Source organism: Dermacentor silvarum, chromosome 9 (genome assembly GCF_013339745.2).
Source record: "Dermacentor silvarum isolate Dsil-2018 chromosome 9, BIME_Dsil_1.4, whole genome shotgun sequence".
Classification (NCBI taxonomy): domain Eukaryota; kingdom Metazoa; phylum Arthropoda; class Arachnida; order Ixodida; family Ixodidae; genus Dermacentor; species Dermacentor silvarum.
Window position 1 is genome coordinate 87,649,664 of NC_051162.1, and position 18,129 is coordinate 87,667,792.

Here is an 18,129-nt window from a genome sequence, read left to right on the forward strand (position 1 = left end):
TATGAGGCACGCCAAGCCATCGTGGGGGACTCCGGATTAATTTTGAGCACCTGGGCACCTTGAAAGTGCACCCCGTGTACCGTACATGGGTGTTCCGGCATTTCAACCCAATCAAAATACGGCCGCCGTGGCCGGGATTCGATCCCGAGACCTTCTTTTTAGCAGCGTACCACCATAGCCACTAAGCAACCGCGGCGGGTGCACCGTATACTGTGGGCACGAGTGAAAACGTTCGAGGGTGAGCCGAGGATGTTGTCTCAATGTCGAGCGCGTAAGTGAAAAAGGCGGGAAGGAAGCGCCCTTGTTTCATCGCCCACAAGGCTTCGGGTACCCGCCCTCTGCTCTGGCGATGGCTGGGTATGACGCGGATGAGCGCGGCCGCGCTGACCCTTTCTTGAAAGCCGTCGGCGATGGGTGCAGAGTCCAGGCGCGCCGAGGGCTGACAGCTCCATGAACGCTGTGTTCTCGCCGCTTCGTGTTTAAACGAGAGGCAGCAGGAAGGTCATTTCGCTCGCTGCTGCTGCCGCTTTTGCTCACGCAAGCGTTTCCACAACGAGCGTGCGCGGTCATCGAGTGAGATGTGTTCATGTTTGTCAGTGCACGCGTGACAACACTCTTGGTAATTTAGTTAGTAAGTGATTGCTTACCACTTGATACGGTCGATAAAACTACTATCCTTACTTCGTATAGCTGTATGATAATTTGCTATCACAATCGCTCCTTCGTCTTTCGTGCGAGACTGCGACATTGTTTTATTGCGATAACAATTATATGGACATTCTAGGCGCATTTCTGCCGTAGTCGTCGCCGTCGCCGTGAGGTTATGTATAAAGTCCAAGGGCGATAACACCGTCGCCGCGTTTTGTGTGCGAGCGAAAACGTGCGAAAGGAGCCGACGATAGCGGCCCAATCTCGCCCGCGCGAATGGGAGGAAAGCGGCCGGGAAGTGCGCCGTCTTCTTCGCGCGCAAGGCACCCAGCGTTGCGAGGCACTGGGGGGAGGCGAGGGGAAGGGGGCGCGTTCTACTGCAGCTGCAACCAGCGTTACTAGGTAATCTAGTAACGTTGAGCTGCAACTGCCTATGTGGCGGCTGCGCGCGGTTGTGCGGCCGTACCTTGAGAACTACTTGCGTTGGGGCAGTGTCTAGGTGCATCGGCGGCTCGGATTGTTGTGCGTGCTGTGTTCTCGGCGCTCCGTTAGCGTTGAACCGATAGACAACGCCAAGATCGCATGGCTCACTGCTGCTGTCGCGTTTGCTCACGCCAGCGTTTTCACAGCGAGTGTGCGCGGTCATCGAGATGTAGTGTTCATGTTAGCTGTGCGCACTGACACAATGCTTGTTAATTCAGTTTGCAAGCGAATGTTTACAAGTTAATACAGCCGATAAAAGTACTATCCTGATTTCGTATATGGCCCTCTGTTATATTCGCTAACGCAATCGATGTTTCGCCTTTCGGGCGATACTGCGACTTTTCCATTTGCAGAGAAACTACCAGCACTCACGCGCTTGGTTGTTTTTAAGGGTTCTCTTCTCAATAGGGAATCCTGTAGAGATTTTTCAAATACATGTGGACGCCTCTTGTCCCACCACAGCTTTGACGAAAAAATTGCGGCAGAACTCATCTCACGATGGCGGTCACCGGCAATGCGTCAGCATTGACTCAATATAGCGACACAAGGGATTGACACTGTCGAAACGAGGTATGTACTTTTGCTATGCTTTTCACTTCTGAACTAGGCCCTGCTAAGCAATTCGTTCACCCAGTCAGGACGCGCCCTGCTGCGCAGACGGTCTCTTCGAAGCTTCGTCGCCGTCCATTTTCACTTCGTGCGCCAGTGTCTGCAGCGCTTTACAAGTTGCTTCTCCTTGACATTATAGTACGAGTCTACGCTTCCGAATGAATTTACCCTATTGTCGTAGTTGACAAGTCGGATGGCAGTATCAGGGTGTGCGTTGAGCTTGGTGAACCTAATAAGACCATTGTTCCAGGTAGCTTTCCGGTACACCACATGGAGGATTGCGTTCACGCGCTCTTAAGGGCTACCCACTTTTCCCGACTTGGCTTGGCTTCTGCCTACCATCAGACCCTTTTGCACTATGACAGCAACGATCTCACTGGCTTTATCACCGATGAAGTCCTGTTCAGAATTAAAAGAGTGTTTTTAAAGATGTTAAAATACTTATGTATGAAGCGTGCACTGTAGCGGGAGAACTTTTTCGCGCTTCCCCCCCAAAAATTGGTGCCGTTTAACGCCGTCACCACGAAGCCTGTGCGTGGCGTCCGAAATGCATGGCGCTCATACAAGCATACAAACATACAGCGACTGATACATAGAAACATTCATACAAAATGTAGCTCACGGAAAGTGCGAGTACTACCCTAAGAATGCTTCCTCCGTAATAAAAGATTTTTGTTTTGCAAAAGAGATCAACGAATCAGCAAAAGTATGACCGCCAGGACTGCATTTAGGTCAATTAGCCATCACTGAATTAAACATGCGCTTTCTTATCATCCTTCTATTATTTATAAAGATTTTATTTTACCTATACTTGCATTAGAAAAGAACAAATGAGACTAAAGCTACTGAACTTAAAACAATGTAATGCACTCAGCAGACTTTCTAGCAATGTAGGCCCAAAACACCAAAAACTCATAAAAGGGGAATTCAAGTCGTCCATCTATTCCATCCTTGGCCCATAACGGATGCAAGATAAATAAAAGCCTCAACTTCACCGTTTTCCGGTTGTCTTTGTATGCCCACGGGCCGCTACATATAAAAAGGGTGCGGCCTGCTGCGTCGCGTCACCGTCAATGGGTGAGCGCGTCTCGGCTGAGTTGACAGTTGCGGCCGCTGTTTTTGGCGAGGACGCCACTGCTCCGGTACGCGAGGCAGGACGCCGGTTCGTGCTACAATGTGGTTGCATTTATGCATGTTGGTGTGCTTTTTCGTGCAAATTCTTGTGTTGTTTTTTGTGTGATCGTGTGTGAGCAGCTTGCCTCATGTTTCCGTGCTTGAGTACGGTTCTTTGGTGTGCGCGTGTGTGGCAGACGGTTTGTTTGGCGGTGTGATGCCGCGAAGTTCCTGTGTGCCGCTGTGCAACTCGAACGCAAGAAGAGACGCTACTGTCAAGTACCATGAATTCCCCTACGATCTACAGCGTCGGGAAGCGTGGCTGAAGAATATTTTTTGCCAATGGCCATCAGGGAATGGAAGCAAGTGGGAGCCAAGCGACAGGTCACTCATAACATCATTTCACTTTACTGGGAATGACTATAAAAAGAACACGCAGATTAGGCTCTTGTTTCCGACTGTGATCCCGACTGTGTTTCCCGGTGATCCACAGTACATGCAAAAAAAAAGAATATCAGAAGCACGGGCAAGATGTACGATGAGCAGCGCGTAAACAAAAAACGAAAACAGAGGCAGAAGGAAGAAACGTACATAGAACAAGCGCTTGTCCTTTCTGCATATCTTATTTTGCCACCGTTTCTTTACACGCTACTGATTTCAAGTCATGCATCTTTACTAACCTGCCCAACCTGCCGCACTTGTCAGATTGCAGAGAACAGAGAGATAGAGTAAAAGTTATATTTCAGGAGAAAAGGCGTCAGGACCATTTGGCCACCCTCCTCAGTGCTTGCATCACTCACTGCTTAGTCTTGAAGAAACACGTAAATCCACTCTCGATTATTAGTAATAGAGCACTTTTCATTTCAGGTGAGTCGAGCGGGCAGCCTTCATGGGGAGCATTAAGGCCCACTCTACACAAGATTGGCACTCCTATAGGGCCGACATTTCACATATGTACGGGAATCGGCACTTCTAATAACGACTTCAATATTCAACCTGTAATGTGCAACTATAAAACGCGTTATTTACGGCCTGATTAGAGTCACTGTCGCGCGTACCATCGCGGCTGCGGAGGCGCTTCTCCGTGAAGGACTGTACCAGAGTAGTGGCGCCAGAGCGGGCGCGAGGAGAACTAGGCCCGAGACGCCGTTTCGTCGCCACGCAACAGGCCACACCTTTTTCTTATGAGCGGCCGTGGTATGCCTTTAACATAAAGCGTGAACAGCTGTGCAGAAAGAGGGCATGCTCGTTTCTAAGTTCCATCAGTTTCTCTCATACTCAGCCTTCCCATGCAATTTTTACTCCGTTGTGTGTACGCAGCTCCACCAAACCGTTATCTCGGTCCTTGTGCTTGAGAATAACAGCTAGCAATTACCTGTCCAAGTTGTCTCGTAAGCCGTTAAGATCTATAAATACTGCTAATAAAGGTGTATTCTGAGCTTTCAAATCTATCTAATCGAAAGAAGTTTAGACCCCGAGCTCTATACCAAGTGTCACGTGAACGGGGAGACTCCGCTCCACGCGCGTGCTCACTCGCCGACCACCCGCGCTCGAAGGGTAACTCACTCACATTCGTAGAACAGTATGTAGGGAATGTTCAAGAACATTATTATCTCCGAATCTCCAAAATCGAGTGGAGTCACGGTCTTTACCAAACCTAATGTGGAATTCCTCTGGTGTCATCTGCTAGCGATCAGTTCTAACACGTGTGGCTACGGTGTTGCTTTGTAGTCATTGCTGTTCCGGTGTCATGACACACCCACGATGTTTTGTCACACCATTTTTGGGCATAAATAGCAGCATTTCACATTCGGCAACCATGTCTGCACTTTAGTTTGCATAGGTCCTGCGTGCGCTCTTAGTTCGAGCTGCCTGGCTTTCTACCAAGTTCGCCGAGAGATCGACGTAGCGGAGGACTTCTGTTTGAAGGTTGCCGGCTAACCGTCCTCGTTCACCGCGCATGATCCCTATGACGTTCCCATCTCGAGGGATTCTCGTATGAACAATCTGTTTTCCATCGAGGAGTTGCAAGCGGCATTGGCAGCGTGCAGACGTTCCTCATCGCCTGGGCCTGACGGGGTGACGTACGCAATTGTTGCCAACCTCGGTCAAACAGCCCGGCTTGCTCTTCTGGACGTGTAAAATATTTCCTGGCGTGAAGGAGTGGTTCCTGCTGCATGGAAGTCCAGCCGCCTTGTGCCTCTGTTCAAACCAGGCAAATCATCTCTGGACGTGGCGTCTTATCGTCCCATTGCTCTGGCCAGTTGTCTAGGAAAGGTGATGGAGAAGATGGTGCCGACACATCTGGAGTGGGTACCTAGAACGGTGCGAGATATACCCTGACGCTATAGCAGGCTTCCGACGCGGACGTTCTTCTATAGACAACGTCATAGATCTTGTCTCATCGGTTCAGCACGAAAAAACCCTAAACAGACTGGCGGTGATGTTCCTGGACGTTAAAGGCGCTTATGACAACATAACTCATCGAGCCATCCTGGATGCTTTGGGCGATGTCGGCCTTGGTGGCCTTGTTTTTCGATGGGTACTCAGCTATTTGAAGGACAGGTCCTTCTTTGTGCAAACAAAGGATGGTGTGACATCGTAGCACAACACCTACCGTGGCGTACCGCGAGGTGGAGTCTTGAGCCCCACTCTATTTAATCTAGTGCTCATCGACCTGGTTGATTCCCTTCCGCAATCCGTCCATGTGTCAATCTATGCGGACGATATATGCATTTGGTCATCAGGAGTTACGCGTCCCCAGGTGCGCAGCTAGACTCCAAAAAGCGGCCACAGTAACATCAGGTTATCTTCGAGCACGAGGTCTGAAGGTGTCATCAGAGAAGTGCTCTATGGTCGCTTTCACGCGCAAAACAAAGAGACCGTATGTTGTCAAAATTAATGGACAGGCAATCATCTGCGAGAAGACTCCACCAAACCGTCATGCACCGTTTTCTATGAGTGATAATCGATCAAGACCTCTCCTGGAGTCCTCATATCTCCTACCTAAAAAAGAAGCTGGCCATTGTAACCCATGTTCTCAGATTTCTCGCGGGAACAGTCATGGGGTGCATCTGTGAGGTCGATGCTCCAACTCTATAACGCACTCTTCCTGGGTCTCCTACGCTATAGCTTACCTGTACTGAGTGGGACTGGCAAGACCAACCTCCGGGCCCTCCAGTCTGTGCAAGCTCAAGCTCTGCGAATATGCATTCGCCTTCCGAGGTGTGCATCCACGGCAGCAACAATAGCCATCGCGCATGACCACCTCATCAATACGTACATTCAAGTCAACGCTTTAAGGGTGCACATCAGGCACTTCGCCCGACTTCCATCACATCATCTCGCTTCCCTTCCTGCCGCTGGACCTCGTTCAGCGTTTAGCAGGATTATTGCCGCCAGCAATAGAACTTTACCGTCGAAATTCACGCCTGCAGCACAACCATCTCCACCACTGTTGTGCCTGCATCCGATCCAAGCCCTTCTTGTAATTCCCGGAATCAAAAAGAAAACGGAGATGTCGTCATTCGCCCTGAAACAAACCGTGCTTTCATTCATGCATGAAAAGCACAGATAACGCACCTACGTTTACACGGACGGTTCTGTCTCCTCCAAAAGTTCAGCTGGAGCAGTGGTCATTCCCGTGAAATCTGTCACCATCCAATTCAAGACGTTTCACATTACATCCTCGACGCCTGCAGAACTCGCAGCTATCCGTGCTGCTCTGGAATTTATTGGTCCCAAATTATCACAGTCATGGTCCATCTTTTGTGACTCGAAGGCCGCTCTCCAGTGCCTGCTGTCCCCTTTCAACCACGGACCTAACGCAGAATTAGTCGCAGACATCCGACTACTTCACCATCACGCAACCGACATGGGACACAACATCATCTACCAGTGGATACCGGGTCACTGCGGAATTTCGGGAAATCACAGTGCGGATGACGCTGCCCGATCGGCCCACGATGGTGCCCCTATTGCATCGATACCACTGTCGAGTACAGATGCAGCCACAAAACTTCGTTCCCTCGCACGCGAGCTTACGCAGACTCTGTGGAACACCTAGTGATTTCAGCAACGCACGCCTCCACAGATTGGATCCGCGTCTGCAACTCCGTCTTCCACCAGGGTTACCACGAGCGGAAGCTACACTTCTGTGCCGCCGTGTGGCTCGACGTGGCATTTACGGAACGCCTATTACTTCCGCATTGGAATGGCTGACCGCCTTGCTTGCGACAACTGTGGCTGCGAGGAGACCATCAAGCACCTCATCTGTGACTCTCCCCGTTACAATGTGGCAAGAAAAGTGCTCGCGACTGCGCTTGAAATACTGGACAATCGCCCCTTCACAGAGGCAAAAGGTTTAGGACACTTGTCTAGACTGGATTCTGCACTCAAGGCCTTAAGGGCTCTGCTGAAGTTTTTAAGGGCTTGTGAATTGTACGACCGGCTTTGAACGTTGTAGCGCGTAGGGTCGCGTTATTGCGCAAATTTTCTTGCTTCAATTTTTAATTCGTTTCTTCTATCACCTTTTATTCCCTTTACCCCTTTCCCCAGTACAGGGTAGCAAGCTGGTATTTACATTGGCTACCCTCCTTGTCTTTCTTGCCTCTTTCTCTCTCTCTTAGTTCGAGGTCGCTCACTCCACTGGCCACATACATTTAAATTGTGTTGCGGCCTAGCGTTTTGAGCATATCATGAAAGACGTTTGATACTATTCTCAATAAATTATGTGGTCACTACAGTGTGGTAATGCATTCTTTTCTTTAGCGGTATTCCAGCGTAATTCCATATTTTCTAAAATGTGGCATGAGTGCAAAATTTGGCATTAGGTAAACAAGTCATGAACTAGCAAACACTGCGCGTTATCCTGTTGTATTTTTTCTTTGGGTGTGTCGTTGGCACTGTTTAATCATGTTATCTATTGTAAAGTGCCTTTTATTGTATTTTAGAACACTGCAAGGCGGATGCGTGGTCACGAGCTCAGAGTCCTTGGGTGCGCCACTTCGCTCTCCTGGTCTTCGCTCGCTTGTCCAAACGCTCATATATAACACTTCTCCCCCTCTAGTGAACCCTTAACATATCGTAGTCAATTTTATGTTGACATGTTGAAATGCCTAGTCGCTCTGGCGCCTTCAGAACACGGCCATAGCGACTGCGTGGTATACTATCGGGAACGGCTTGCGACTGTAAGGACCGCTGCGTTCTTTCGGGCGTCCCTGCTTCAGTGGGCAAATCCGGGTACGCATTATGAGACGAGTCTGAAGCCGTGGTTGCATCTTCTGTCGGACGCTTGGCCCCTGAATTGAGTAATGCTCTTGTTGTAGTGAAACAATGGTCTTCGAGTGAGTCATTTCCTGTAAAAGAATGATAGGCTGATTCTAGAACTGCGTTTTCATTCAGCGTGTATCTTCTTTTTATATGATCCACGTGATGCCTGTACGCCTGCGATCCTGAGTCATCGTTGCAAAGGACCTCTTGCCGCATTCTTCGACTACCACAGTGGGTAGCCAGGCGGGGTTATTGTTCAGAAAATTCTTTAGCCACACCTTTTCACCTGGCACATAATCTTTTCTCATATCGTCCACCCTTCCCTTTTCGGTGTCTTTCCGGGGGTGTAGCGCATCCAGATGAGACGGAAGCTGCCTGCCAAACATTAATTCTGCAGGCGTCTTCTGCGTTGCGGTGTGCGGCGTCGTATGCTGCTTAAACAAAAACCGTGACAGCCTGCAGGAGAAGCTTCCATCCGTCAGTTTCTTGAGCGCCATCTTAGTTTCTGCAACCAAGCGCTCCGCTTGTCCATTTGTGGCCGGGTGGTATGGAGCTGATGTTACATGTCTGATCATGATCAATGTGAAGAAGTGTTGCATTTGCAACGAAACGAATGCTGTGCCATTATCAGAAACTATCACTTGCAGTATGCCAAAAGTCGCGAACAGCGATCGTAGCACATCCGTGACTGCGGAAGTAGACTGTGACGGCACTTGTCTTACTTCTAGCCACTTGGAGAAGGCATCCACAACAATTAAAAAGCTCTGATTGTTCAGCGGCCCTGTAAGATCAACATGGACGATCTCCCATGGTTCCCTTGGACGGGGCTATTACAACATTACAGCTGCTGGAGGAAGATGACTGTGCATCTGACATGTTTCACACGACCACACCTTGGTCTCGATGTCGGCGTCCATCCAGGCCACCACAGGTGAATGTGAGCGAAGCGTTTCATCGCAGTCATTCCTGAGTGGTTAGAGTGAAGGAGAGTCAAACATTCCTCTCTAGCCTCTGCAGGGATCACAAATCGTGTGCCCCATAATACGCAACCACGGTGCGTAGAAAGCTCTTGTATCCGACTCTTGTAGGGTTGGAAGTGTATACCTTGTCATGACGCTGTTGATCCTGTTTGCAACCCTTTGTAAACTTGAGAAAGCGTGGAGTCTTCCACTGTCAGCCTTGCTATCTCCTCGGCAGTCAATGGAGGTTTGCGCAAACCTTCAATCATCAACATGTCACCTGATGCCGCTAGCTCATCGACATCGGAAGCAAGAGGAAGTTGACTGAGCGCATCAGCATTCTGATGTTTTTTTCCTTCTCGGCACAACAACTCGTAGTCATAGGCGCTAAAAATTACGCACCAACGAAGCATCCAGGGTGATAACACTTGACGAATTTGCTTCCTCGGGCACATTATTCCAAGAAGCGGCTTATGGTCAGTCACTATGAGTAAATGCCGACCGCCAATGTACTGATAAATAATGCGTGACTGCAAACACAATTGCAAGCCCTTCTCGGTCGAGATGGGAGTAGTTTCTCTCACATTTACCAAGTGTTCTTGACGCAAACGCTACTGGCAGTTCGTGTCCGTTTGCGTCCAACTGCGCAAGAACTGCTCCTAACCCATAAGGCGAAGAATCACAGCTGAGCATCAGTGGGCGACAGTCATCATAGTGCGCAAGAACCGTACACTCACGTAGTGCGTCCTTAAGTTTGATGAAAGCGGCTTTGTACGGGGCTTCCCATTTCCACTTAGCTTCTTTATCCAATAGACGATGAAGAGGTTCGGCGATGGACGCTTTGTCTCGGAGGAACCGGCTGTAAAAACTTATCATTCCTAAGAATGACTGTAACTCGGACTTGTTTGTTGGTTCTGGCATACTCGTTATTCTTCAACCTTTTCAGATGTTGGCTCAACTCACTTAGCACTCACTTTGTAGCCCAGGAAATTTACTTTGAGTACCGCAAATATGCATTTTTCCTTGTTTGCTTTGAGACCTGCCTGTTGCAAACGCTGCAAAACTGCTTCCAGTCGCTCTAGATGCTCTTCATTCGACGCTTCCACGATGAGGATATCGTCTAAATAAGCGCTAACACCGGGTAGTCCAGCGAGCAAAGTATTCATGAAGCGTTGGAATATAGATGGTGAGGCCGAAACGCTGAATGGCAGTCGCTTCACTGCGTACAAGCCTTTAATTGTGTTAAGTCAATCTTTGAAAAGATCTGTCCTCGAAGAGTTTCAAGCAGCTGCAGCTGCCGTTGGCAAAGGATACGCCGTTGACTTGATGCTTGCTTTTACTGTGCTCCTATAATCCCCGCACAATCATAAGGATCCATTCTTCTTCCTCACGATGATCACTGGCGTCGCCCAGTCACACGCGGAGATTGGCTCAATTATGCCTTGAGCCAGGAGTTTGTCGAGTTCTCGACATACGGCATCTCGCAATGCAAATGACACTGGCCGGTACATCAAAAACTTGGGTGTCGCGTCTTCAGAAAGTTCAATGCGTAAAGGTGGCCCTGAATGTTTAGTGAGAGCTTCATCGAACACCGCAGAGAACTTGGCTAATGTAGCGTCGATTGTTGTTTCCGTGAGATTGTTCAGTCCATGCAGCATAATGCCCAGTTTTTCGACCCAATTTCTTCCTAACAAGCTGGCTCCTACTCCTCCACCCACCAGCAAGGGTAGCTTTGCTTTGTTGTTGTTGAAAGATACATTGATAATCACGGAGCCTAGGATATCCAAACAATCTCCCGACCATGTCCGTAAAGCGAGTTTGCGTTCTTTTAACACCGGGGCATCGTCAGGCCATACGCGAGCGAACATCGCTCCACTTATTCTAAAAAACGCTGCTCCCGAGTACACTTCCATCTTGTGTGGCCGACCAGACAGTCGTACTGTCACGACGAACCATTCTGTGGTTGTCATCTCTAGTCCGGTGTGAAAAACAGTAAGGAGGCCACCTTCCTGTTCCTCTCAGACTTCGTCTTCCTCTAAACGATGACTTCCTTGGTACTTGTGTCGTTTAGCCTTTTTCGACAGGCAAGCTTTCGCTATGTGACCCTTTTTGTGGCGGAAAAACACGTATGTAGCATTCGTGAAGTAACAGTTGTCGGCCTTATGATCTGCTAAACATCGGAAGCACTGATTCGCCTTGCTTCTAGAGACCTCGCGAACATTCTGACGATGTACATCGAAATTTTCGACCTGTTGCTGAGTGCTTTGAATCTGTCTCTGCTGATCTCTTGATGATTCAGCAGTCAAAACGAGCTCGCACGCTTTCTTAAACGTTAGCTTATCCTCAGCTAGCAACCGTTGTTGAAGAAGAGAATCGTTGATCCCACATACCAATCTGTCTCGTAGCATAACATCCAAGGGAAGCCTTGTACTCCATGGTTGAGACTGTAATTCCGCGCTTCCGCCCGACGTATCATGGCCCACCGTCGCGGATTCTGCGTTTCCAAAGTTGCAGTCCTTTGACAAAATTCGCAGAGCTTTAGCGCGCTGGTCTCGTTTCTGGGAGCGATATCGTCCCAGTAACTCGGAAGACCAGGGGTCGAAGTGCTGGCTCAGTAACTTGATGATCTCCACCAAGTCCATCTCAGAAGGTTTCCGTGGTGCAACCAGGGCCCTAAGCGTCTCATTGGTTTGCTCACCGCACAGTGTGGGGGTGAACCGCTCGCTTCTTGGAAGGTTCGACGATGTCGTTGGCTTCATAGTAGAACTCCAGGTGCTCTACCCACGATGACCAGTCGGTGCCAGGCACAAATTCTGGTATCATGCCTTTAGGCATCTCCTTCCTGGGAACCTTGCTTCGCGGGGTCGCGGTCCCTGGTCGCCAATATTGTAAAGTGCCTTTTATTGCATTTCAGAGCACTGCAAGGTGGCTGCGTGGTCACTAGCTCAGAGTCCTTGGGTGCGCCACGTCGCTCTCCTCGTCTTCGCTCGTTCGTCCAAAAGCTGATTTATAACATTATCATACCAACTCGTCAAGCTGTCACTAGTGTTGGAAATGATGCCGCGCGATGTAACCTGAGCTTGGTCACGAAGAATGATGAAATTGCAAAAAGATAAAATGCGTTGCTGAGTGTCGGATCGCATCCTGCAGGTTTGCCCGACATTTTCTGCATCTCTCACTTTAAGCAGCAACTTTCCAGGCTTTTAGACAAAAACGTGATATGCGAGGGCAGTATGTTTTGAATCATTGAACGTAGAGGGTTTATGAATGCAAAAAAAAGTGACCAAGCTCGCCATCGAAGCGCTTTCATCTACATTACAGCGTGTGCGGCTGAACGCCCATCCACAGCTATACCGTGCTTATGAAATGCCTGCAACGCCTAGTAGAAGGGAGTACAAGATTATTGGGCAAAGCGCCTAATAATTTTGTACGCCCTTAGTAGCTGTAACGCTACTTAGGGTAGTAGTTGTAACGCTAAACGCACAAGAAAAGTAATAGGGAGAAGGGGGGGGGGGACGTACAGTGTCGACCTCATCTAAGGTGAACACCTCATTAGTGTTCAAGGCATCATAGAAGCGGATATTCAGTACATAATTCGAAAAATCATTATTGTGTTTGTCGACACCTTGATTACACATCGTATAACGAACATTTCCCTCGTGAAGTAGAATAAGCACTGTAGATTTCCCGGCTTGAATACTAATGAGGTGTTCACCTTAGATGTGGTCGACCCTGTACACAAGCACAATAGATTGTTGACTGCTTTTCCTGGGTTGGTTCTATTAGATCAAAAACTTATTCTTCCGCTGGCATACTCATGTTTTCCGGCTAGCTCCGGCAACTTGAACGTGTGGAAAACAAAAAGTGTCATGCAAGCCTAAAGTAGCATACCAGTTTTGTATTAGGAATTGGTAATGAGATTTATTTCCAAGAAAATGGTATGACGTATACTTGACGCTTGAGTAACATCATAAAATATGTTTCCAGTAATTTGTTCAAGATAAACCACTTGCCAGTGAACTTCAGAAATTTTTCTCGGAGCAAAAGATTTATACATGCAGCACGAAGTCACTAGAATGTTGAGCGATATTTAAGGTTTGCGTCCAACTACACTGCCGCTTAGTCGACGCGAAACTTCACAAATGAGCCCTGCGATTGTGCGTCACTCCCAAAGCAGCGTATACTCCAATTTACTCGCTCAGCGTGATGTTTGCAACGCAATAATGAGATCATGTCCCCCAACCACGATGGTTGTGAATATATAGAAATTTAAAAGCTACCAGTTCTGGGTTTTAACTTGCGAAAATAACAATATGATTATGAGGCACGCCATAGCACGCGACTCTCAATTAATTTTGACATCCTAGAGTTTTCAACACGTGCGTTAACTTAAGAACACGAGCTTTTTGCATTTCGTCTGCATCAAAATACAGCGGCCGTGGTCATCACTCAATGTGCGACCAGGATATCGGCTGTGCACTGAAGTTTCCTAATACCATCCAAATCTTGGGCAATACCCTGCAGTGGGTGTGCGCCATCATAGAAGGCCAACCAAACCAAACCAAGACATGAAAACGTGATTGCCGATTTTCTCCAGATGGGTCAGTCTGGAGACGCCATCTATTGTGAAGCAGAGGCAAAGAGCTGTGTTTCCTCGCCGGGGGGTCTTAAATGCCAAACACCCGGCATCAACTCAACACCCACGATCCTCCTATTCCCAGACACGGCTAGGCCACACATTGTCACACGCGGGAGGGCCTGACGCTCATGTGCTCGGATACGTGCTATCGCAACCAACCAAATGCCTACGGTCGGAGACGCCCCTGTGGGGCATTCTTCCGAAGTCTGCTAAGCTGTCTGCCACTTGAACTACCACAGAGAGAAATAATTTAGAGGTAAATCATTTAGACTGTGCAGGTGAGACAGCATACAGACTGATGAGATTACTGAGAACACCCGTTTGGAGTTATGTGGCACGTCAAGGCTTTGTGAGCGCACGCAGGTCAAGCCGGACAGTGTCGGTGAAGCCATGCATCCGATATATACGAGCCAAGTAGCAGAAAGGAGGACAATAGCATCGCTCGGAAAGGTGTTAGGCCGTCTGCCAGCCAAGGTATCAAGAGGTGGATGACTGAAGGGCAGCTAGTACGAAGAAGACGCTGGAGATGAAAGCACGGGTCAGTACTCGGTGCGAGCCACAGACTCAGACATCAGCACTGAGGAGCGTGTTAGGAATGAAGCGTCGTAGAGAGGAATGTTGCGACGTCTTCAGATCGAGTCCCGCCGAAATACCGGACACAAAGAAAGGCATCTTCTATGCTAACGTGGACAAACGGCAAGCGGAAGTTTTGTTATCAGACTTTCCACAGTTCTTTTCGAGGCCTAGAATGCAAGGTAAAAAAAGCGTTGAGGTCCTAGGCGAAAGAACAGGACGAGGTGACCAAGAAAGTGGGTCGCCAGAAGGCAAATGGGTATGAGTTGGTTTCCAATAAGGCGTAGAACGCGTGCATCGAGGAACCCTAGCTAGCAGTGCTGTAACAATAACGTCCTTTGCTCTACCTAGTTAGAGACCGAATCTTGCAGAACGCGATCAGCTAGTGTATGGCTAAAAAAGGCAATTTCGTCATCAGCGTATCGGAACACAAAGTGTAAACAGGTTCCGTATAGAGACGACCTTTTTTTATTATTCTTGCGATTTCAGACTTTGAGTTCTGTTCAGCGGAAATTTTAAGTTTAATTAAATTTCTTTGTAAGAGAACCTCTAGGTAATGCTCCCGGAGAATTTGTGTTGAATCATTGAAGAACTTGTTTGTCGATGTGTCATCTCCGAAACAGGCAGGCTTTTTTAGACAGTTATTTGTTAAAAGACCAATACAGCGCGCATTTTTGTCAGTTAACCTTTGTTTTATGCGTTCGAAGTTTCTTTTAACGTGAAGCACGTTCTTCTTTTGCAACGGTGCGGTTGTGTCGTCTCGTTAGCATGTATTTGGAGAGCAAACGAGAAAGCAGAACGTTAGCTTGTAGGCAACTACGAGCCTGTTATGGCGGCAACGCTCTCAGTTTCCATATGAACGTGTAATAATGTAGTCAAGATAAGGCATGATTTTCTCCAAGTTGGGTTTGCGTGCGTAAATTGAGCAGTTGTTCTTGCTTTATTGCACCTTTAGCGCATTTTACATCGGAAGAAGAAACGCGAAGCCTGAGCAGACGTTATGAAGCCTGTGAGAGTAGACGTTGTGATGACAAGTTCATTTTTTAATGGTTTAGAGGGTTCTCTGAAGCGGAGCCTCCCAGAACCCAATTCAGGACAAAGCCGTTTGTTGGAAAACACACACAAACTTTTAATACAACTACACGCTTAAAAATAAACTTAGTAAATAGCTAGTAAATGCACGTTTTTACTAAGTTACTGTGTATTTTACTACCTTCTGACTAGTTCTGTACTAGCCAGCGGTTAGTAAAGCTAGTAAGTGCTGCCTTTACTAACCAGAAATGCTTCTTAGTAGTTTTTACTAAGTAACTACTAAGCAACTACTAACTCATCTGGCCTTGGCCTATTATGCTGTGATGGTAACAGTCTTATGCGAAATTGATATAGACTGTAGTGTTGCTCAATATGTTGGATTAACAGTTATATGCGACGTCGTAGCACACATATGTACAGACGGTAGGCTTTAGACATTTTTGCACAAAGCTATGATTATTTAATCAAATACATAGGTTCTCACCGGTGCCACATGTGCTCCCTTAAACTAGGCCTATAAATACTCGTGAAGTTGCTCTTTCAGTAAGTGTTGCGTAGCACCTTGGTCGTTCTGTTTGTATGTCCTTGCGTGTCGTTGTTTGTTGGAGATAGTAGTACATTCTTGCCCGGAATCAGTGCGCCTTCATGTCCTTGGTAATAAGCATTACGTGTATGTATATGCCATCAATCAATTAATGCGATAGGGTGCGGTTATATTTTTTCATGTATATTCTTTTACTTTCTTATGCTTATACAATACCATCGACTTCATATGGCAATGCAAGCGGCACTTATAAATCGAATAGGCGCCATTGTATTGTTGGTAATTATATTTCAGTTGCGTTAGTAACTGCACTACCGAGGTAGTATTAGGTTAGTACTAAGTTAGTGTTTTTTACTAGCTTCAGCAGGTAGTGAAAAGTACTAACCATCATTTTACTACCTGCACTTACTAAGAAGGTAGTGCTTTTTGGGACTAGTAACGTGTTAGTATTTACTTAGTGAATATGACGACCTTTTTTTAAGAGTGTAGGACGAGGGAAGAAAAACCACAAAATAAACACTCAAAAAAGAACTCAGAATACAAAACACATGTAGCTAGAACGCTAACGACAACAGGCAAGTTCGGACAGACCGCGAGCGTATGGACGCACAACAGTCTCGACGAGGCGTCGATCTCACCTAAGGTCGGTGTATTTGATCGTTGACCGGGCTACCGGAGCGTAGCAGCTCTTGCTGGGAGGGAAAGGCAGGCGGCTTGGTGGCACCGGTAGAAGGCGGCGGCGTTCTGGCCGGGCAGTTGGTTGTGGAACTCGGGCCCGTAGCCCGAGAGCTCACGTTCTGCCCACGGGCGCATGCAGAAGCTCGCCGGCCTCAGGCATCAGTTGACGATCGGGCTGAGTAGCGACTCCCAGGAACGGGTTGGCAGGAGGCCCCGGTCAGGTGAAGTCCTGGTGGCTCGGGTCTGGAACCCGACGGCCCGTCTTCAACCCCCGGTCCTGTGGCCAAACTTCTCCTGGTGCCGCTCCCTCTCCCCTCTTCTCTCCCCTCTTCTGCCAGCGCGGCTCGCTTTTCTGCCGCTCTGGCCGATTTGTCGTTTGTTCATTGGCGGCTTGAAGCTCCGTGGCCTTATGCGATTGGATTGGCTTTTTGTTTTAGTTTCTTTTCTTGCGCAGCCTAATCACGTGCCGGACGCTCTTCGACATTGTCGTCTGTCAATCCAGCACGGAATTCGCCTCCGCGCGCGCACTACATGTCGTCTGCTACTTGTCGTCTACAACCACCGCACCGTGTCGTTCACTTCACACACTACAGACGTACGCAATGTAAATTTTCGACGCACAGTTAGACGATTTTCGACCAAGCATCCGTGGATTGAACCAAAATTTAAAGGGCGGCAGCAGATGCAGTGGTAGCAAGAGTCAATTTAAAGACGGACACCTAAGAAGAGAAGCAGAAAATGTGCTTTGGGACTTCGTCGTGCTAAATAACATTGGAAAAAAGGGATGGGCGTGGCTCCCAGTTAGTCAGGGGAAACGGGAGGCGCACCCAGTTTGCTTACGTCAGCCGCAAGGTAAGGTTCCTACAGAGAGGAAGCCAGTGCCGCACTCCAAAAGGGATGCGAGTATTTAGGTCTTGTCTTGCTATCTGCGCCGATTGAAGGCCATTTTCAACAAAAACACAACTGTTCATTTGGCTCCGCACTGTAGTTTCAATTGAATTTTGGGAGGGTCAGTTTTTTGCAACAACACTCTGACTTTGGCGGAATTCGAAGGGTTATTTATGGTGACCTGCTTGGAAAGGTGGTTGAATCTCCTGTCGAAATTCAAAAACCCTTGGATTAATTGAATTTAGGATTTTACCATGAACCTGGTGGGCCAAGTGCAAAGGCCGGCACTTGCACCTGGGACATCGCAGTGTTGTTTCGTTTATTTCGGTGTTTGCTCTAAAGCAAACCTGGAAGTCAGACTTGCGAAGATCGCCGGCTTTGTTCTACGGGCTACAGATGCACTCCAAATGGCCAGGGAATTGTGTTCACCGGTCATTGAGGACTTCCATGTTACGGGGGAGCTGTTATATACGGCCAGACGAGCGCCTGCTGCTGCGGCTTTATACAAGAAATCACCCACCGTCGCATACACATTCCAAAGTGTTTGTTCCAGATGGCGGGGTTGTTGACCCAACGACTTCACATTGCGCACCATTGAGCTTCAAGCAACTGGTGCACGTGCGCGCAAGAAGTCAGGCCATGTGGATTATCGGGTTCAAGTGCCCGAATTAGGCGTGCCATTTTGCTAGTGG